The sequence below is a fragment of the Cebus imitator genome, unplaced genomic scaffold (assembly GCF_001604975.1).
Source record: "Cebus imitator isolate Cc_AM_T3 unplaced genomic scaffold, Cebus_imitator-1.0 Scaffold1, whole genome shotgun sequence".
Lineage (NCBI taxonomy): Eukaryota > Metazoa > Chordata > Mammalia > Primates > Cebidae > Cebus > Cebus imitator.
In genome coordinates this window covers 15,172,962-15,194,510 of record NW_016107316.1, presented here as the reverse complement: position 1 = coordinate 15,194,510, position 21,549 = coordinate 15,172,962, and the positions used below count along the sequence as shown (strand labels likewise).

The window sequence follows — 21,549 nt, the reverse complement described above, 5'->3', positions numbered from 1 at the left end:
GCCCAGCACACGCCCCTGCCCATCACACCAGTTGGCGAGTCCACGTCCTCCCTCTGTTCCTCTTTCCAGGCCAGGAGAGGGCCAGGCACTGGGGCTTGCAGGCTCTTCCCTGGTAGGTGCTGCCCGGGGAAGAACGCTGGATTTCTGCAAACGCCTAAAGCACTTCAGTGCAATTGCTGCCAGGGCCTGGTCTCATGAGGTCTCAGAAAGGGCCAACAGGTGGGCTATACGAACACCCCCTCTCCCATCCCCCAGGCTGTGCCTGGTCCCCCCTAATTCCTCCTCCTGGGTGTGTGATTTGTGCCTGCTGAACCCAGTCTTCCAGGCAGCCTGGGCGCTCAGGTAGGTGGAGCCGCTGCCTTTCCCTCCCCTGATATTCTCAGAGCCCTGGGCAGCCTCTGGCACACTGGGCTCCACGTGATGGTGGACATGACAGAGACCCCAGATGTAGGCAAGAGAGGCCCGACTGGGCACATGGCCTGTGCTCCGGGGCCTTCTGGCTCAATTCTCCCAGCGTGGGACCTTTCGCATGTCCCTACCATTTCTGCTGAGCTTCTGGCTTTCCTGACACCCCTCTCTGCCTGGGTCCCTCCCCACACGTATTTAACTTGTCAGTCTGTTTTTCTTGGGAGGCAGAACCTATCAGATTCTATGATAAAACCACAGCCCTGTGTTTACAAACATTGGATGCAGTTACCCAAGAGCTGCTGTCCTGCACGAGCGGGGCCAGGCCTGTGTACTCGGCTACAGCCCTGGGTTCTGGGGGCCTCAGCTCCAAATGAGCCAGGCATCAGCCACTGCTCAGAGGCTGACCAGGGGTGGCAGGGCAGCCACATGGTGGGGGACCATCCTCTACATGAACACAAATGCCAGGAAAGACCAGTCTCCCCCACAGGCTGTGTCCAGCACGGGCCACGGGGCACCCAGCACTCAGGGAGCCCCCGCTGTTCGCTGGGCCCTGTGCGGGAGGCAGACTGGCTTTCTGCCCTCGAGGAGCCTTCTCTGCACATACAGTTATCTACTCAGCGGGGCGGGCCTGTGTGGAAGGGCAATGGAGGCTGTGTGGGGGCCTGGAAGAGGAGGCTGGCGCTAGGCTACTCCCTCTGCTGGGAAATTCTTCTTCCTCGTTCAGAGAACATCTACCCATTCGGTAAGATCAGCTGCCGCCCTGCGGTCCCACCACACTTGGCTCAGCACTGTGCTGGGTCTGCTGCTTCTCTCTGGACTGGGGGTGGCTCAAGGACAGGGACCCCCAGCACTAAGCATCCAACAGGGGCAGAGAGGTGTCCAATGGCTGAGTGAATGGCCCTGGCCGAAAGGGAAGAGAGGCCTTCCTGGCCTGGGGCACTGAGGTGCTGCGGCCTGGCCTCGTGAGGTCCTCACCAGCTGGGTCTGCTGGGTCTGCACAGGACCAGGTCCTCCTAGACTCCACAGCCCCCGGCCAGGCCCAGAGATGAGGAAGGCGCTGCTCAGCCTGACACAGGAGCCGTCCCTGCCCACCATGGGCCATGGCCTTCTTGCCCAGCTCAGCCTCGGTGGTGAATAATGATGCCCCTGCTGTGCCGCTTCTGGGCTCTCTAGGGTCCCACACTCTGCTGCAGAAGCCCAGGCTGGCTCCCTGTTGGGGTGGGCGCTACCTCTGGAGGGTGGAGGGTGGAGGGTGGAGGGTGGAGGTGAAGGGAAGGGACTGAGACCGAGGGTGGCCCTGTGGGGTCTTGCTGGGGTGGTGGTGGGGACCACGCACATCTGAGGGTCTGGGTGAGTGGGGGCTGCAGATGGGCCTGGGGCAGGCCGGGAGAAGGCTTTCCCCAGCATGGCTGGCTAGGGATCGGGAGGGTCTGTAAAGCAAGCTCTGGGGCTCCCTGAGGTTCCAGGAAGAACCCTGCCCATCCCAGTAAAGGTGGATCCAGGATAGGAATGGGCTTGTCCACCTCAGCTGCCACCAGAAGCTGCCCCCTCAGCTCCGATCTGTTCCCCTCTGCCCCACTGGGGCTTCTGAAACCACTTCCCTCCTTCCGGGACGTCTGCAGGCCAAGGTATGCTGTTCACTGTCTCCTGTTAGCAAGGTCTGCAGTGTTGCTCTGAGCAGCGTCCTCCAATGTGGTGCCCCTGCTCCACAGGGGCCGACAGGTAGGTGCCGGGGCGGGGGCGCGCATGGACTTGATCAACACCGTGAAAAGCTCACTCTCAGGAATGCTCTCAAAAGCAGAGCCTGCAGCTGATTGGTCTCTGCACCCCAGTGCCTGGTATAGCTTCTGGCCTCAAGCAGGTTTCAGGTAAGGTTTGAATGAGCGATGGAGGGAAACAGGTGCTGGCTTGCAGAAGGTGCTGTGGGATGGAAGGCGCTGAGCTGGGTCTTGAATGGACAGGGTGAGCCATCGGCCATGGAGGAAGGGCCGTCCACAAGCAGAGACTTGAGGTAGGGAAGCACAGAGTGACCAGGGACGCTACAGCTGGGGCAGTTGGTTGGGGGACAATGGAAGGAAGACGTCAAGCAGGGAGGAGGAGAAAAAAGTAACACGGAGAGGGGCAGGACCCTGGCAGCAACTGCACTGCAGTGCTTTAGGCATTTCTGGAAATCCAACGTTCTTCTTCCCCAGGCAGCACCTACCAGGGAAAGCAGAAGTCTGCAAGCCCCAGTGCCTGGCCCTCTCCTGGCCTGGAAAGAGGAATAGAGGGAGGCCGGCAGGGCTGGGTGGTGTCACGATCACAAGCACACATTTCCCAGGTATCTGGGCAGTGATGGGATTGTCAGCCTGGAAGTCACCTCGAAGGAGAAATGACCACGTGCCTCGGACAGAACGGACCCCAGGCCCTGGGGTGGAGCACGATCACCCATGAGCTCAGGGTCCCTGGGGTGAAGTCCAGGGCCACTGGGTGGCAAGGCCAGGAGGAGCAGCTGGGTCTGCACAGGGTGACACCGTGCAGTGGTGGTGACGCTGAGCAGGGCCTGGTGAGCACTTGCTGGCTGATGGCTGCGTGCTGGCACGACACTGGCACGTCACTGGCACGTCACACTCCTCATAGCTTTTGAGTTTTGAGAGACGTGTGGTGAGGTGACCTGCCCAGTGGAGGGAGGCTGATCTGATCTGACACCTGACATAGGCCTGTCCTGTCTCGATTTGGTTCCCAGCTTGTGTATTGGGCTCACCTGGAGGCTTTAAAAACATACTGAGGCTTAGGCTTCACGCCCCGAGTTTCTGATTCAAGAGTATGTTTTTGTCTTTTTGTTCTCCCTCCCAAAGTGTCCATATCTGCTCTCAGAGCTCAAAGAAATTTACTGAAAAAAATAAAATTAAGGAACAACAGCTCAAAAAGCCAGCAATTTATGCAAATGAATGCAAATAAACACACACTTCCATACATATGTTTATGCAAATATTCTTGTGGTCCTTGCAAATCGCTCACCCGCCTGCAAGCAGCCACCTACAGATTCTTGGTGAGAACCCCGGGCACAGTGCCCGGGTTAATGACAGGTGGCATTAAAACCTCCCTGAACAGATATCTCTATTAGCAAACTCACCCCAGAGTCCCCGGGGAACCTCACTGGGCCCGGCTCTGCCCACCACAGCCCCCTCCCCTACTCACTCAGGACTCAGGGCTCCCTCAAGGCCACTGGCCAGGGGGGCATTGGGAGCAACTGCCCAGTAAGCACTCCAAGCGCTGGGCCGGGGTGGGGGGGCTGGCAACGTCCAGATGCCTGAGAGCTGCTGGGAGAACAGCTGTGACCACCAAGGGCTGGGCTGCCTTTACCCCTGTGCCAGTCTGGGTGGGCCAGCCTGTGGCTGAGCACTTGATCTTGGGTGCCCACATGTGCTGTCTGCCTGACCACACCCTCCGGCTCACTTTCCTAAAGCAGGAGGCACTGAGCTTCAAAAGGAAACTTGCTCAGTCACAATAAGAGGTGAGTACCCCATGCCCATTTCCTCAATGGATGCTCCCTGCATATCCAGCTCTAACTTGCAGCCCTTTCTGTTGGGCTTTGTGGAACAGTCATGGCCTCCATAACCCTTGCTTTGTTGCTTCCAGGATAAGCAACTTCTGCAACCTGCTGGCTTTTGGCCATGTCCCCCGAGAAAGACTGAGAGGAACTGCTCCCTCCCCACAGGCTCACCGCACCCTGGGGTGTCCTTCCCAAGCCCAAGCTGGACACACGTCCCCAGTTGCTGCCTGGAGGGGAGGGAGCTTGGCAAGGGGTTGGGATGTGGCTCTGAAGATCCACCTGACACCCGTGCCCTGGTTTAGGGGATCCTAGCTCAGCCTGTCTTAGGCAGCCTTGGAAAAGACACATGCAACTTGCTATTTCTCCAGGTGCTGCATCTGGGATGTGGATGCCGTAATCATTTGGGAGGCTCTGGGGAGCTGGAATGTGAGCCCCGTGAGGGCAGGGAGTTTGGTTTGTTGCGCAGGGTAGGTGCTCAGTACATTTTTGTTGACTGATGCATAGAATCAGTGTCTCCTCCACACACCTATGCCTCAGCATTCTCTCCAGTTGTCCTTGTGACTTCATGCACAACTTTGGGTGAGGTGTGGGCCTCTCCCCATCATGGTACTCGCCTCCAAGGGGGCAAGATAGACAGTGTCTCCCATGGACCCAGTATACAACTCATATTTGGAGAAGCTTCTTGATATGCTTTGGATATCTGTGCCCTCCAAATCTCATGCTGAAATGTGTTGGAGGTGGGGCCTGGTGGGAGGTGTCTGGGTCATGGGTGCGGAACCCTGGTGCGTAGCTTGGTGCAGCTCTCACAGTCATGAGAGGCCTCTCCCCCTATTAGTCCATGCTAGGCCTGGTTGTTTAAACAAGTGTGGCGCCCCTTCCCTCTCTCTTCCATCCACCCCCACCCTGCGATGCCTTCTCCCCTCTGCTCTCCACTGCAAGTGGAAGCTCCCTGAGGCCTCCAAAGAAGCAGATGCTGGTGCCATGCTTCCTGTACAGCCTGCAGAACCATGAGCCAAATCAATCTCTTTTCTTTATGAATTATCCATACTTAGGTCTTCCTTTATAGCAATACAAAGCGAACCAAGAAAGTCCCCTAGTTAAAAAGGTAAATTAATTTACCCATGGGTCTCACTTTTGGCAGGGGTACTGTCGGTAGGGAGATGGTAGAGGGGTGTCCATCCCTTCAGGCCATGATGGAAAGTGACTAGAGTCCCATTGCACCCCGGAAGTCAGTTCAGGTATGATTCTGTCTCATCAAAGGCCTGTGACAGTAACCTTTCAAGCACAGAAATCTCCGGGCCCCCGTTGCTCACCCATCCCTCCAAGCCCTGGGCCCCTGGTGGCCACCTGGCCTTTCGAGCCCTAACACAAGGTGGATTCCAGTCTAGTGGAGAAAAATCCACCATGTGGTATCAGGAGACAGCGCCTGGCATCACTGTCCTCACTCTCAATTCTTGTTGGCCCAACTTTTCAGGAAGAAAAGAGCACTCACATTCAAAACGTTCTCTGTCTGTGTACCAGCGGGCTCTAGCTCAGCCGCCAGCTGCCCCAGAGTCAGCACCCAGGCACGTGAGAGAGGCCCAGACCATGGGGGGCACGATCTCTGTGCACTTTTAAAGGGCAATTTTATTCTTTAATTATCTCAGGCTGACCCTCCACCTCCTCAGCTGTTCTGGACTATTTGGGAGATTCCCTGTGGCTCCCGTCACTCTGTGGTTGTGGGAAAAGGGACAAAGGAGATAAATGTATCTCTTGGAGGGGAAGGGGAGTGATTGGCTCCGGAGCCTCCTGGCTGGTTGGTGGTGGGCTCTGCCAATGAGTCTGGGGTCTGTCCCACGGCAGGCTGCTGTCTTGAGGGACCAGCCCTCACACACGTGTTAGCCCTGGGCCAGGCCAGCGCTGGGCACAGTGAGTGCTGCCCTCCCCTTTGTGGAAAACTGGCTGGAAGGGGAGAGGTGCAGGGAGGGCCCACTGGATAGATTTTTATGGTCTATCGGACTCATCAGACTGATGGTAAACGAACCTAGGACTGTTAGGAAACATCTATCCCTGTCGCCTGACATGTTCTGTGGGGTGATCTTGCTCAGCACCCAGGGACCCAAGGTGAGTCACCCAGGGCCTAGGGTTGACAGCCCAGGCCAGTCCAAAGCCCAGAACCCAGAGACAGGAACAAACTCAGAATTTTTATATCTACAGCTCAGAGCTTAAAATTTAGAACCCAATGCCCCAGCCAGAGCCCAGAGTTTGATGTAGTTCAACCAGAGGCTAAAGTCGACTGAAAATCCTGGCGCCAAAATACCTGGACAGAGTCCCAAGAACCCTTCCAGCCCCAGTGTGCTGGGAAGTTCCCTCTGCTGCCTTGCGCCCTCTGATTGGCACCTGACACTGTGCAGCGAATTAATTATGGTCAGAGCTTTTCAACATGCAATAAAAAGCCTTTTAAAATGTTCCGATGGGAGGTGATTAACTCTATTAAGTGGCGTTATGGATCTTCCTATCTGTTGCTTTCATAAACGTAGTTGTAGGCGCAATGTTTTATTATGGGCATAAAAATGTCTCGCATTACAACGCATAAGCGCATATTGATGTTATATTTCTTTACTGTGCTACGCGCCCCGGTCCCCAACCACTCGGAAAAGAAACTACACATCTTAATAATTTATGTTCCAAGTTTTAACCAGGATTATCAGTGGCAGCTTTTGAGCTTTCTCTTTTGGCAACACAATAGATCATAGTAAAAATGCACCGACAAGCGATGTGTCCGTTTGATTTTTTCCACCTGAATCAGCAGCCCAAACTCCAGACACAGCAGTTTGGGGCAACCGGCACACTGAAGAATTTAAGTCTAAGCATTTAATCTGTTCTTTCCATAAATTTCTGCTGCTTGTGCTTTATAATGATTCTACCAGAGGAAGTTTATTTATATCGCAGATTTTCAGCATCAGCACATTGAGAACAGAACGGCAATCGCTCAGTCAATAGCTTACAGCCATGTATAATATCACTCCGGAAATCAAAAGCCCATTTGGAGAAAAGAAGGCTCAGATTAAAGTCACTTTAAGACATCAATAACTTGGAACTGGCTGAAGAGAAGTTATAAATATCCAGGGTGCACATATGCAAATAGGCACTCACAGACACGCCACCTCGGCGCGCCTGGGAACCTCCCGGTGGGCCCCTCACCAGCGCACATGATGGCGGGGCCGCGGGGCGGGGCGGGGCGGGGGGGGTGGCTGGAGTGGACTGGTCACCACCTCTTTCACCTGCCCGGCACAGGGAATCCCGCCCCTGTGGGACCTGAGGGGTCTAGGGCTAGGGCGCAAGGCAGGGGAAGAGGGGACCCCTTCCTGGAAACCCCAGTAAACTCAAGGTGACAAGCACTCTTCTGGGTTGCTTGCTATTGGGCCAAAGCGGCACTTTAATGACACCTGCCTTGTGCCTGCCACCATCCATTTCACTCCGTAGCATTCCTCCTTAGCTGGGGGGTTTGGGGGCTGGGAGTGGCGGGGAGCAGGCCGGGGTCGGGGAAGCCCAGCATTCTGAAACAACTCCTCCCACCTGCCACCCTCTCGGAGACCGCTGATGAGATCCACTCTTGGAATTCTCAGGGCAGCTCTATGACAGATTGCCCCCATTGTACAGGCGAGGAAAATGAGGCTCGGAGAGAGTCACTGGTCCCAGGCCACACAGCTGAGTGGCAGAGCCGAGATTTGAATCAGGCTCTGCTTAACTCAAAGCCCTGCATTTATGGCTTTAAACCCACTGCTGTGTTTCATTGCTTCCTGCTTACCCTTCCCCGGGCAGTCAGGCTCAGGGCCCAGGAAGATTTAGGGGTCCCTTGGGAAGGTGACACCCAAGTCCAATGAGCACCACAGTCTGTAGGTGGTCCAGGCTGGAAAAAGGTGGCTTGGGAGGCAAGCTGGGTGGGATCCCTGGGAGGGGCAGAGGCTGGGTGGAGGATCTGGAAGAGGGGGCAGGGTGGGGCTCTGTCCTCGGGTGGTAAGGGGTCCTCTTGCCTCTGGGAAGGGAGGGAAGGCTGGAAGCACCCACCAGGAGGTGCTGGGACCTCAGGAGGGGCTGGCAAACTCAACCGCTGGAGATTAGAAACTGTAGTCCTAGAAACTGTCAAGGCCTCCCATGGCCAAGGGCTTATCTTGGCCAAAGCCTGTACCATCTATTGATGGATCGATCCACAAACAACAAACGCCTCCAGGAGAAAGAAGAACACTTGATTACTGCTTAGAGCACGATGTGGCCCTGTACAGAGCGAAGATCCATCAAAAAGCGAATTTCCTATGGTCAGTGGGCGATAGTAAGACAGTAAGGTTAAACCCTACAAAAATATCTGGATGAGAAAATGTGAGATTGCAGAAAATCTGAATTGTTTGTGTTAAGACCATCAAAGTTGATGACCGAAAGGTACATTTTTTCAGGATGACTTTTGCTGAAAGACCCCCTAAGAGCCTAGAGAGCCCCCTCTGCACCCTTGCTGAAGCTGCCCCATCCTCTTGGCTTCAAGCCCCCCTGCTCTGGGACCTACAGAGCACCCGGAGCTTGTGCTTCAGTACTGTGGGCAGCACTAATCCTTTTGGCTGGAGCCATTCACTCACTCCTACGCTCAACAAATGTTTACTGATCGTCTACTACATGCCAAGCACTGGATACAGCAACTCGCTGTCCCCTTGGAGCATGGGTTCTAGAGGATACCTGATGACCTGCCCAAGGTCTCCTCCTTCACAAGGGCAGGTAGAGTTCAGCTGGCTCAGGAGCTCAGGGCAGCCATGCAGAAAGGTGTTGTTGAGCTTGCATTTGGGGGCAGCTGGTTCCAGAGCTCCCAGCAAATAGCTTTTCAGGGCCTCAAGCCTCAGTGACTCATCATCTCTCTTCCCTTCTTCCCAGCAGGCCTAGGGGTTTCATGGGTTTGGCGATCCTTCCCAGGAAAAGCCCCAGTGGGGGCACCTCTACTCCGCCACAAGTAAGGCCATGTCCTTCCAGATAACTGACCTAGTCCCAGGAGCAGGATTACACACTCATGTTCCTCTGCCACTGCCCATGCAGGAGGGGTTCAGGCCCAGCCCCAGGTGCGGCTCACCAGCGCAGCGGTGTGGCCCTGTGATGAATGCAGGGGAGGCCATGCCATGTGTGCAGGTGCGGGGATACAGCTGCTGCCTTGTCAGGAGTATGGGACCGTCTGAGGTTGGGCTTCTCTCCTTTTAAAACTTTTTTTATATTTATTTTTTAGAGACAGGTCCTTGTTCTGTCACCTATACTGGAGTGCAGTGGTGTGATCATAGCTCACTGTCACCTGAAACTCCTGGGCTCAAGCAATACCTCCACTTCAGCTTCCCAAGTAGCTGGGACTACAAGTGCATGCCACCATACCCAGCCAAATGGTTAAAGTTTTTGTAGACATGTGGTCTCACTCTGTTGCCCAGACTGGTCTCAAACTTCTGGCCTCAAGTGATCCTCCTGCCTTAGCCTCCCAAAGTCCTGGGATGACAGGTATGAGCCACCATGCCTGGCTTCTCCCCCACCCTTTTTTTTTTTTGTTTTCTGAGACAGAGTTTCACTCTTCTTGCCCAAGCTGGAGTGAAGTGGTGCAACCTTGGCTCACTGCAACCTCCACCTCCCGAGTTCAAGTGATTTTCCTACCCTAGCCTCCCGAGTAGCTGAGATTACAGTCACCTGCCACCAAGCCTGGCTAATTTTTTTCATATTTTTAGTAGAGATGGGGTTTTACCACGTTGGCCAGGCTGATCCTGAACTCCTGACCTCAGGTGATCTACCCACCTCAGCCTCCCAAAGTGCTGGGATTACAGACATGAGCCACTGTGCCTGGCGGCTTCTCTCCTTACTGACCTGGAAAGAGGCTGGGGAGCCCCTAGCTTTCATGTGGGCTCCAACTGCCGCCTGCCACAGGGGAGGGGCTGGACTCCCAGAAGGCTGGGGCCTGATGGGTTGGGGGCCTGATGAGTTGGAGGTTGTGGGGACAGTTACCACCCCTCGTCCCTTTTTGGCTGTGAGAACCAGCTCTTGTTGGGATGGAGTGTTTCCCTTCCTGGAATTCTCCTACCTCCCCAGGCCTTTCTGGTGCGGCTCGAACACCTGTTTTCAGCAGCTCCTCATGTGGGAGCTCTGGTTTCCGTTTGGCGGCTGCAGGGGATCCAGGGGTGGTGGCTGGGAACCCTGATGAGTCCACACCTGACTTTCCCAGAGAGGACAAGCTGCCTTGGCTCGGGTGAGAGCACCTGTGTAAGTCAGAGGACACGGGCTGAGGGGGAGGGGGCTGGGGTGACCTGAGCCACCTTGGGTAAAACCGGATGTGACATCAGCACAGTCTTTCAGTTGGCGAGGCTGGTGGTGACCTGCCTGGTCTCTGGCCCAGGCCCTGCTACCAAGACCCCCCAAGACAGGTCACAGAGAAGAGACCTGTCTGCCCTAGGCTGGCACTTGGGCCTGGGGGCTTCTGCATGGTGTGGGTGTCTGGGAAAGTTTTTTGGAGGAGGAACAGGCTAAAGGCAGGTCTAATAGGGGCAGTATGGGGGACAGTGCATGTGGTGCTGTGCTGCGGTGCACAGGTGGCCTGAGCAACAGCTGAGGGGCTTAGTGAGAAAGGAGGACCCCTGAAGGGCTCCGAGCAGGGGAGGGCCTGGCCAGGTGGCATGTTAGGAAGATGGCTCAGACCACAGAGGTTGGAGGAAGTGAGGAGTCAGCATTCCACCCAGGTAGCCCTCAGCGGTGGGAGGGAGAACCGTGGCACAGAGGCTGGCCAGGCCAGGATGAGGGCCTAGCTGCGGGAGGCTGGCCAAGTGGGTTGCGTCTGCAAGGCCGTGGGGAGGAAGCCTGGTGGGCTGGATGATCTCGTGGAGGCTCAGGGCTCTCCAGCACTGGGCACAGTTGGGTGCGGGTGAGGGCACCTCCTCTGAACTGGGACCAGCTGCTCATTTTCCAAATGGGGAAACAGACTCAGTGGTGGGGGAAGCGAGAGCTGAACTGGCCTGAAGCCAGACTCTCTGTGTGCTCACGCAGGACACGAACCTGCCAGGCACCCACACGGCCAGACCCAGGACTCGGTGCTGAGGATGGAACGGTGAATATGGGGCTGAGGACCAGGCTCTGGGGCTGAGGACCTTGCTGTCACTCCGCTGCCTGGTGTCCACCTGCTGACCCAGTGGGTAAACATGGGAAAGTTACTTCACGTTTCTGAACTGAGGTTTCCTCCACTGTAAATGGAGGTCATGAACGTACCCACTTCTGAGCTGTGAGAATTAAATGGGTCAACACATGGAACATGCTAGAAGAAGAGTGTCTGGAAGGTAATCAGCCCAGTAAGTCCCCCAGCGCCACTGCTTACAGGTTGCTCAAGTTGCACACTGCACATCTCTGGGGGGTGCCATTCAGCTCAGGCACATCCTAGGTTTCCTTCGTTACGATGAAAATTTTCTGGTAGGTGGCAGGCAAGGGTCCTAGAAAAGGGTACCTTTTTACATTTCATACAAAGTTGCTAAATCGGCCAGTGGCGGGGGTGTTTTAAAGTCACTCACAGTTGAGTGGGGGAGACAGACATGAAAATAGACCATCAAGATGCTGGCTGGCAGGGAGGGTGAGTGACAGCTGCGCCGTGCTGGGGTGAGCTGAGGAGAGGCTGACTCTTCCACGCTGAGGCTGGGGCCTCAGAATTCTGACCAGAAAACTGGGATGTCAAAGACACCCTGGGCCTCACGGGTCTCCCCTGATGAGACCTGGCTCCCAGGCCCAGGAGTTTGAGCGGGACAAGGCAGCGAGGCCGTGGTTCCAGCTCCCAGAGCCCGAAGTCTCCTTTCCTCTGCGTCAGCATGTCCCTGTGAGTCCCTCTGCCTCTGCACTCAATCCCACTGTAGGAAAGGCGGGTGGACACAAACTCGACAACCGGAAGGAGTCTCGGCAGCGGTGGCCCCTGGCTGGCTCATTATTCACCTCCACGACGGACAACGGGTGGCCGCTCACGGCTGGCCACCTCCCCTGCGCCTCCAGGCTGCTTCGGCCCAGGAGAACGGAGCCTCGTGCCTCTGCACAGAGGAGCCACGGCCAGTGTCAGAGGACGTGGGGTCTGTGCTAAGCTCCTGGGGTGCACTTCTGTAAGCCCTGTGGGGAGTCCGAAGGAGGCTGCTTGCCCGCTAATCTGCTGCCCCCCTCTCATCAGCAATTGGTGAGGCCAGACCTTGTCACCCCCAGAGCAGCCTGTGCTGATGGGGGCATCTTCCCCACCCTAGTGTCCAGGGCTCAGGGGGCTTTCCTCGCCAGCCCGTGATGCTCAGGCAGGGGTTGGGCTCTGGTGGCGCAGGCTGGGAGCACTGGAAGATGGAGATGGAGACCCTCGTCTCCCGGGAAGGGAGTGAGCAGGGTGGGGAAGGACGAAGGGGAGGAGGGTAGAGGAAGGATGGGAAGAGGAGGAGGAGCAGGCAGGAGGGGGAGAAGGGAAGAGGGCCAAGTGTGGAGACAGGACAGAGAAAAGGAGCTTGCAGCCCCCAGTTCCGGGTGCCATGGAGCTTGAGGGATGGAGGTGCACAGCCAGCTGGCTCCACAAACGTCCCTGTGGCTCCCCAAGGCCCATTGGCCTCAGAGGCCCAGACCATCCCTAAGGGCTTCTAGCAGGCCGCTGAGAGGCCAGGCAAAAGCCTCCACCTTCAGCCTTCCTGCTCCTGCTCCTGCCAGAGCCTCAGGAGCCTGGAAGGTTCAGCAAAGACACCCGGTGACAAAACAGGCTTCTCAGGTGAGGTCGGTCCCCACTCCCGAGGCACAGCTCTCAGAGCTCTGGGGGAGCACCAAGCCCAGGGGGTGAGGAGATGCGAATCAGGACTGTCTCAGGAAGCCCCAACCTCTCTCCCAGAGACAGCCAGAGAATTCTTCCTGCTCTGCTGGGCTCCTTCAACGCTATCAGCACATGGGTAATCTTCCTTCTGTTCAGAAATGCAGAGTAATTTGCCCGAATGGGGATTTCTGCATATTTATACTAATGTCTGTGTTTAAAGCTTATAAGACAGGGAATTGCTGAGAGATGTCCATTGGCAATATATACAGACTGCAATTATTTCTTTATGGTGTGTGGTTTGACTGCAGAGTACTTTATTTCAATGGAAGTAGTGGGCTTTGCCTCCTGTGTTTTCTTATGTGCCCGAAGAAATCAATAAGAACAGGAAAGAAGCAAAAAGAGGCAAGAATAAAAGGACTGTGACCTTTTAGGATTCTGAGAGCCCTGCATATGCTATACCGTGAACTGCCTTCATCCTTGGAATCTAAATGCATGTGTTCTAGTCGGGGGAGTTTGGTACATTTAAGGATGCCGATGAAATCTCGCAAACCTTTCCCAGGAAGCTCTCAAATTCATTCGGCCCAGGAAGAGCTGGCAGGGGTGCCTTGTCAGAGATGAGCAGGAAAAGGGAATAAGGGGTGTCCTCAGCAGACCCCACTTCTGGCCTCTACTCCCCAAACCTCCATTTCCACCCTAGGAAAGAAGCAGGTTTTGATCTGAAACAAAACAAGCCCTAAGTTGAGAGGTTTGCAGACCAAAGATTTCTGGAATGTGCGTGGATTACTGTAGAAACCAGTTTTTTTTCCTGTTGGGGATAAAGGAAGGGGGAGGAAGCAGGACTGTTCCAAACCAATGAAACCCCACGCATGCTGGGAAGGCCAAGCCCTTCTTAGGGAGCTTCAGGCTGGAAGATGCTCAGCCTGGGAGATGCTGGCAAGGAAGCCTGGGAAATTCCTCCCCTCTGCAAGCCCTGCCCGTGCTAATCCTGGCTCCACCTCACCTCCGCCCAGCTTCTCCTGGACTCACATGACTTTTCTATATTGGTACCCAGGAGCTGAAGAAAGACGGGTATCACAGACAGATCGGACACCTGTGCATTCTGGAAGACCTTCTCAGCTCTCAGCCATGGGAAGGCTATCCCTCAGCCTAAGGTCTTCCCAAGAGGCAGAACTGTCCTAAGGGGCTTTGCAGATAAAAATGTCCCCAGAAGTCGGGTGGAGGAATATGCATGGATGATACAAACATGGTATCTGAGTCTGTGTGGCAGCAAGCTGCTGCTGACATTTCGAATGCCTGCTCCTGGGAGCTGCAGTGCCTGCCAGCCCTTCCCTTTCGCCTTCCCTCACATCCCTCGGTCCTACCAGTTGGTCCTCTGCTCCGGGGCCTCTGCTCTGCTGGAACATCTGGGCAGCATCGCTGGAGCACAGCCACCTCCTCCGGGCCAGTATCTCCCATCGCGTGGCCTCCTCAAAGCCGGCTTTCATCTGTCGGCGATGGTCCCCTTGGTGGGTAGGCACTATTCTTTTCCGGCCCCAAAATAGTTTCCTGAAGTCGATGCTGACTTCTCACTGCCTTCTTGCACAGAAATCTCTTCCAAGAGGCGCTGGGGTCCAGAAGAGGGACAGATGGTCCCTTTCTTTTTATAACACGGCCAGTCTTTTGAAGTGAAGATCTATAAACAAAGTTTTGTCTTCAGCAGATGTTCTGTGGGCACAACAAGTGCCACTTTGTGCTCTTAAGCAACTGTGAGTGGTGATAACTGGGAGGAGTCTGAGATCGAGGAGAGCTTTGGTGCGTCTCTGGGGGTCCAGGGGCCATCGCATGATGATGCCCGTTCGGGCTGCAGTCAGATCTCATGTCTCTCTCAGCCAGTACCAGGTCTATACACTTCCTGGAAACCACGTCTGCTCACCTTGCCAGAGCCGAGGGGCTACCCCACACCAGTTCTGCCTGTCCGGTGGCCATGTTTGAGGGGCCAACAGCGATCTATCTGTAGCCTTGTGCATCTCTGCTAACTGATCCTGAAGTAGGGGCTCAAGGCTATGGGCTGGGTGGATTCTCTTCCAGAGGTCCACGGATCACTGGTATCACTTTCTTCCTGGAGCTATTTATGCCAATCTGGGGACTTTGCAAAGGACAAGAATGGCTGGCCCGGCATGACATCTGCAGAGCTCCCAAAGAGCCTCAGGCTGTGCTAGATGTCAGCGGGAAGCCAGTTCCCACAGCTCTGTGCTGGTGGCTCCTCATTCATGGGTGACAGCAACATGAGGTGTCAGCACTACTTCTAAATGGATGTATGGCTGTATGGTAGATTTCAAGAATTTAATTCATTTTAAAGGGCATAAGCTCAATTAATAGACCTCATCAACTTCAAAGATGTATCATCTTTGCGGGGAATTGGCTCCTTCCTAGGATGACTGGCTCCATTAACTTTATTGCATTGGCGATGCTCTGAATAAGGCGCGGCAGATGCAGCACCAGCAAGGAATCCCCAGGGCCACCCAACTCCCAAGCGCCAGTGGCTTCGGTGGTGGCCAGTGCTCCCTCCGCAGCTTCCTCAAGTGGCCCAATGCCCCTTGTGGATTTACTTTGGGAATTCCAGCTACCTACTCCCCACCCACCCATCCATCCACCCAACCATCCCAACAACAGTTTTGGAGATGAGGAAAGAGCCCAAGACTCACCAATTTATACAGAGAAATATCAGCCACGTGGCTGCAGGAGACGTGAAATAGCCTCTGTGGGACATGCCCGCCCTCAGCCCAGACACACCTAGTGACCACACAGGCTACAACAGCAAGCCTCAAGGTGTGGCGTGGCGGGAAGGGCATGGGCACCGGAGGCAGGCATGTTGAAACTGACTCTCTCGTTACCAGCTACACCTGGGCAGGGTCGTAGGCAGGCTTTGGTTTTCCATCCATGACTGCCTCACAGGGCAGATGCAATGAATATATAAATAAAGGGTGAATATACGATGAACATAAAGTATAAGGCACATACAGAACATCTATGCCCCACATCTGTTCCCTTCCAGAAGATAAGGCTGCAACTCCCACCAGCTTCCAGCTCTGCCCACCAGCTTCCCTGCAGTGGCACTTCCTGACCCCAGCCTGAGACCACCAGCAGGGTCAGCTTCAAATCCTCAGGCGGCATCATGACTACAAAGACCCAGGGGAAGGCCACATGTCCACGTCTCTGCTTTCTGGGACTAGTGCCATCAACTAGGAATCTTGAAGGTAATGAACATCTCCATATAAAAGAAAGACTGAAAATACAGAAATTATTTTTGGATCCATCAGAATTTCTGAAACCTGACTGTTCACATGAGCAGATGGAGTAAGAGCCTTCAGAATCACCATGGCAATTCCTAAACTTAGGGGCACGTGAGGTCTGCAGCAACAGGTTCTATTTGGGGTTTGTAAAGAAAGCAAGGAAGGTGGGGCGTGCTAACTGGGCCAGGGCCTGGCCTACTTCAAGGTGCTCTGGGCTCCACTGAAGAAACACAGCTGACTATTAAAGGTATTCGGGCTCCCAGGAAGGAGCTGGGTGATTTAATTTTAAATTTATTTTTTGAGATAGAGTCTCACTCTGACACCCAGGCTGGAGTGCAGTGGTACGATCTTGGCTCACTGTAACCTCTAGCTCCTGGGTTCAAGCGATTCTCATGCCTCAGCCTCCCAGGTAGCTGGGATTATAGCACCTGCCACCATACTCGGCTAATTTTTGTATTTTTAGTAGAGACGGGGTTTTGCCATGTTAGCCAGGCTAGTCTTGAACTCCTGACCTTGAGCAATCTGCCAGCCTCAGCCTCCCAAAGTGCTGAGATCACAGGTGTGAGCCACCGCACCCAGCCAAAGCTGGGCAATTTAAATAACCATGATAAAAGGACTGATTTTGAAAACCACCGTCACCACAAAAAACATTCATCGGATATTTGTAGAGACCCCGAAGGTGGGACTCTGCCCAGGAGAGTTCACCAGGCAGGAATCCCAGAGAAGCCCCTGACCATGGGAGGTGATGGGGTGGAGGGGGCCTGTATTCTCGGGTCAGAGTTTGCCCTTGTTACCTTTCCCTCTCCCTTTGGGATGATGTATCCTTTCTCATCAAATCATCCTCTGCGGCCCTGGCTGACTCTGCCTGTGTGGTATCATGCCTGACTTGGCCCCGTGAGTGGTGGGTGTCTTGTCCCTGCTTTTCCTCCCATTCATTCCTTGTGGGGCTGCCACTGAGTTCAGAGGGCTCCTGGTGGGATGTGCTGCTCTGATCCCAGTGGCTGGCAGCATGTGCCACATGGGCAAGCTTGGAGAGGCACAAGAGCTGGTCCGGTGTGGTCCATGCAGATGCTGGGCCTGTCCCTGTGGAGTTCTTGGTCCGTAGGAAGAAAGAAGGGTCTCGGATGGATACCTCCTAGCAACAAATGAAGCAATTCCACAGGGCTCCATGGAATATGGGTGATTTCACAGGAAGCTTTCTAGTGACAGTTTCTGGGGTAAATGTCATAGCTAGCTGATAGCTCTGAGCCTCAGTTTCCCCACCTGTAAAGTGAGGACGTTTTCCTGAATGACTGTAAGGTAGCATCCTGCTCTGACATTCACTATGGTGGGGAAGGAGGGAGGCAGAAGGGCTTGAAAGGAGCAGGTGGGCTACTGCTCAGAAGTAAATTCCCATCAGCAGAGAGGAAGGTGGTGAGTTGCTTCAGCGTGCATATCTGGGGCATGGGGGTGGGGTAGGTGAGCTGAGACACACCTACCTCCTAGATTTCAAAAGGAAATAATTTAAAAACTCAGCGGGAAAGTTCACTTGCTCCCAAGTTAGGGGCAAAAAGCTGCTGGAATAAAGGCAGGGCTAGGGGTTTCTATGAAAAGGAATGATCAACAATCTTGATCCTGATAAAAAGGAGGAGAGGGGACACCAAAGAAAGCAGAGGAGTGGACAGCAGGACTCTGGAGAGACTTTTTTCTCTTTTCTCTTCATTTGGAAGCTTAAGTGCATATTTGTGTGTCTCTGTGTATATAAATATGTGTTTTAACCAAATAAGCCACAATTATTACAGAAAAGTTAGAATATCTGCAGTGTGATGCTCAAGACCAAGGAGGTGACAGTCCCTCTCCCTGGCCACCTAGCCTGTCACCTGGTGTCCCTTTAAGAGGCACTTGACAGGCTGGAGTATGACCAGGGAGGACATGCACATGGTAAATGGACCCTTCACAAGACGAGCAGCTAAGGCCACTGGAGATCTCTGGCCTAGAGAAAAGGAACTTCGGTCATCCTCCAAAAGCTGAAGGGCTGTCATACAGGACAGGGCCCAGCTTTGCTCTGGGTGGCCCCAGAGGCAGGGCCCTGGAAGTTACAGGAAGAGACAGCTCTTCACCATTTAAGAGGACAAACTGCTAGCAATCAGTGGTTTCCACTTAGTTCTCCGTGGTGACGGTAGATTCCCCCCCAGCATGAAAGTTCTATGGAAAAACAACCCAAGTATGGATGACTCTAATAGTGGGAAATATATCCAATGCTTAGTTAACAAAGCAGAGTGAGAAGCCTGTAGCTAAAAAACACAGGATAAAAACAGCAAAAGTGCATTTATGAAAAGGTTCAAGTGAATCACTGAAAACACCCAAGGGTAGAAGTCAGATGTTGTAACTACATGGTAACTGTGCCATGTGAGGGGCTACCCTTTCCATTTGCCAACTAGACAGACTGGTAGACTGTTATGGACTGCATGTGTCCCCTCCCACCCCAAATTCATATGTGGAAGCCCTAATCCCCAGTGTGATTGTATCTGGAGAAAGGGCCTTTAAAGAGGAAATTAAGGGGCTGGGCATGGTGGCTCAAGCCTGTAATCCCAGCACTCTGGGAGGCCGAGGTGGGTGGATCACGAGGTCAAGAGTTCGAGACTATCCTGGCCAACATGGTGAGACCCTGTCTCTACTAAAAATACAAAAATTAGCTGGGCATGGTGGCCCACGCCTGTGATCCAAGTTACTTGGGAGGCTGAGGCAGGAGCATTGCTTGAACCCGGGAGGCAGAGGTTGCAGTGAGCTGAGCTTGCGCCACTGCACTCCAGCCTGGCGCCTTGCGACAGAGCAAGACTGTCTCAAAAAAAAAAAAAAAAAAAAAGGAAATTAAGGTTAAATGAGGTCATAGGGTGGGTCCCTAACCCAATCAGACTGGTGTCCTTCTAAGAAGAGGAAGAGGCGCCAGGAGTGCTCATGCATGGAGGAAAGGCTGTGTGAGGACACAGTGAGAAGGCGGCCATTTGCAAGTCAAGAATCAAGGCCTCCCCAGAAGCCAACCCTGCCTGCACCTTCACGTTGGACTTCCAGCCTGCAGAACTGTGAGAAATACATTTCTGTGTTTTCAGCCACCCAATTTGTGGCATTTCACAACAGCGGCACAAAATGAAAAGTCAGACTATCTGCAGTGTGATGCTGAAGACCAAGGAGGTGACAGTCCCTCTCCCTGGGCCACCTAGCCTGTCACCTGGTATCCCTTTAAAAGGCATCTGACAAGCTGGGGCATGACCAGGGAGGACATGCCCCACCAGACCACGATGTAGCCTTGGTGTTGACTTTGCAGATGTTGGTGAAAAACAAATACGCACTGGCATTGTGTGTAGACCTGGGGCTAAGGCATTAAGCAAGGACACTGAGAGGTCATTTGGAAGAGGGGAGGGCGAGGTAGTGAGAGGCCTGTGGGCAGAACCAGCCCATTCACAGTGCTGTGCTTAGTCACCAAGAGGCTGCCAGGACACTGTGAAAGCAAAGGGCGGTTGCCTTGTGGTGAACTGAAAACAACTGGGCTTCCCTTGAACATAGACATGATACAAATGTTGTAAAAATATAAACATACATGCTTTGTTAAAGAAGAGAGTTACACGAAGAAAACAGGCAATGACAGCTATTTCAGTGGACGGCAACCTTTCGGCCATTTTTTCTTCAAGCAATTTACACAACGTTTTGTGCTCCTAGAATACTCTGCTTGTATCATTTTTACCCTTTGCATTTCTAGAATAGTGAGTGTGCTCCTGAATGGAATGTAATTTCAACCAGATCATTTCTCATTGAACCGGTTTTGTGCCATGTTTTCTTGAGCTTTGTGTCCTATTTGGGGTGCCATTATGTCCTTCCCCTCCCATCACACGGGGACAAGGAGCACACGTCCCACGCCGTGGCCCGGCTGCCTCTCAAAACTCATCCCAACCTCTAAAAAACTCTAGGGCGCGGTCCAGTACGGCATGCTTTTCCTGGCACAGACAGCAGATGTCAGATGTTTAAATAGTGGTTAGGCAACGGGAAACATGCCATTAAACCCCTGCCATGACAGGAGAGAGCAGGGTGCACAGGGAAACTCTGACCCATGGATGTGCACCTGATTTCCCTGTTGGGGGTTAATGGCGCCCAGCTGTTTCTACCCAGGTCAAAGCCCCTGAGGATCAAGGACGGCTTCACCTTGCAAGACCAGGATGGCCTTGGAGACAGATGGGCTCAAACACTGATTGATGAGGCTAAGAAGTCAGCCAAGTAGCCCAAGCAGGTTCCCAGGCTTGGCGTGCCCAGCATTCAGGGAAAGGGATGTCTTGGGCCTTTGCGCTTAACGCACTAGCTGACCCTGTCTCAAATCAGGACAGGCCTTGCAAACTGTGTGCACGCTGTGTGTGTGTGTGTGTGTGTGTGTGTGTGTGTGTGTGTGTGTGTGTGTGTGTGTCTATGATAGAGGGATCTATTGGAAAAATCACAATTCTGTGTCTCTGGCGCTTCCCTCAAGCATTCTTCCTAAGACCTGGCATTTGTAGAACCACTCGCTGTCCCCTTCCTTCCTGCTGTCACCTTAACTTTCCTGCAGGCTGTTTAACCTGACCCCTCTCTTCTCCAGCCCCTGAGGCCCTTATTGCTGGCACCTCCTGATCTTCCCAGGTCCCCTAGGGCAGACTCGTGCCTCTCTCCCAGGGATTGGCATGGCCACAGGCCTCGTGCACAGGAGCCCCGACAGCACAGGGCATGCAGCTGGCACCCTGCCTGTTTCTTTTGCCTGGCTCATGAGAGAAGCTGGCTCTGTGCACAGGAGGTGCCTAAGACTACAACGTTATGGCTCAGTAAATACATGGTGGTGCAGCAGGGAGGGAGGGGACACGACTCAAGCCTTAGTGGCCTCTGCGTGTCACTGACCTGGAACCTCATGGATTACCTTGCTGGTGTCTGCTGGGGTCTGCTACTCCTGAGGGAAGACAGCACCTGGGATCAGGGCATCTGGCTTCCTGCTGTGGGTCAGCACCATCGCCTGAAGCCCCCAGGAAGGAACATTCCTTTCCCTTGGCCCCCGTCTGAAGAGCCCTCTCATTCCCATCAGCAGTTTGACCTCTGCCCTGTTGGACAACTGGGGCCAGAGTGGGGCTTCTGACCTTGAAGGTACTCAGCAGAGATTTGGGGCTGAAAGCCCATCTACTCCTGAAGCCTTGTGGAGGGAGGGCCCAGGGTGGCTCGCTCCGCCTGTGCCCTGCTGAGCAGGCTGGGGCAGCCAGCAGTCACCTCCTGCTCCCAGGATGACACTGTCCCTGAGTGGTCCGGCGGCCTCTGCGGCATCTTTCCGCTTGCCTGGTTCACTCATAGTCAAATGATCTGTTAACAAAACCATTAAGCCCCAGACAACCCTCCAATTACTGATGAACAAACCCCTCGAGGACAGAGCCCTGCCAGGGGAGGAGGCTTTCTGAGCAGGGTTAGGGCAGGTGCAGCTCAGGCGAGGACACGGAGAACCTTGTGCACACGGAGTGTCCAGTTGCACGGCCTCTGAGATACACGCTTTCTGGAGGAGGGTG

The 21,549-nt window shown here is 54.1% G+C and overlaps 1 protein-coding gene and 1 long non-coding RNA gene across 5 annotated transcripts in view; one reads left to right on the top strand and one right to left on the bottom strand.

The window, feature by feature from the left end:
• Nucleotides 1–21,549, bottom strand: part of KLHL29 (kelch like family member 29) — a 321,245-nt gene that overhangs the window by 37,168 nt on the left and 262,528 nt on the right. The gene's annotated exons all lie outside the window — the stretch shown is intronic.
• Nucleotides 2,868–4,353, top strand: LOC119470803. Its single transcript, XR_005199775.1, has 3 exons — nt 2,868–2,953; nt 3,857–3,904; nt 4,030–4,353. It is a non-coding gene; the product is annotated as an uncharacterized LOC119470803 (long non-coding RNA).